The sequence below is a fragment of the Dendrobium catenatum genome, unplaced genomic scaffold (assembly GCF_001605985.2).
Source record: "Dendrobium catenatum unplaced genomic scaffold, ASM160598v2 fragScaff_scaffold_384, whole genome shotgun sequence".
NCBI lineage: Eukaryota > Viridiplantae > Streptophyta > Magnoliopsida > Asparagales > Orchidaceae > Dendrobium > Dendrobium catenatum.
Window position 1 is genome coordinate 1,469,516 of NW_021318846.1, and position 831 is coordinate 1,470,346.

Genomic DNA, 831 nt, shown 5'->3' on the forward strand with positions numbered 1-831 from the left:
GCGCCATTATCAGAATTAAAATATTTAAAATTAAAGTTAGGACCGTCCGAACTATGATTTTAGAAAATTACCAAACGTGGTCTAATCGAGTCAAAATGAGCTTAAATCAAGTACTTGAGATGTAATTGAAAACTTTAGAACTTGAATTGGATGTGCAAATGACCGCGAAGTTTTGCATGCTTATAGTTGAGTCGAGCATCTTGAAGAGACAAATACATTGAACCCCAAATTGTTCAATTTCAAAATCATTATGAAAAATCAATAATGAAAGAATGATTTATGATCGACCGATCAATACTGAACATTAGAATAGTAATAGAATGCTTCTTGTGAAAAAAGAATAAAAAGAAGAAAGTTGAGTTATGCCGAAGAGCGTAGAATAATTGTTGAAAATACGAAAGGTGTTGTCACTGAAATAGGCCAAGTTATCTTGTTAAAATCTCATTCATCACTATTATTAGATTAGTGTTAGAGTGCTTCTTGTGAAAAAGTTTGTTTGGCATTATAAAATGGCATTGATTAAGGTCAAATATCTGAATTAAAATATTTCAAAACTAAAGTCATGACCATCCAAACTCTGATTTTGCCAAATTATCAAACATGGTCCAATCTGAGTCGAAATGAGCCTAACTCATGCACTTGAAACATAATTCGGAACTTCATAACATGAATTGGATGACCAAATGACTCCCAAATGATTGTAGTTGCATCAAGCATCTCGACGAGACTAAGTCAATGAACCCAAGATTAATTAATTTCAAAATCATTGAGCCCCATCAATAATGAAAGAACGATCTATGACCGACGAATCAATACCGGCCATTTGATGGA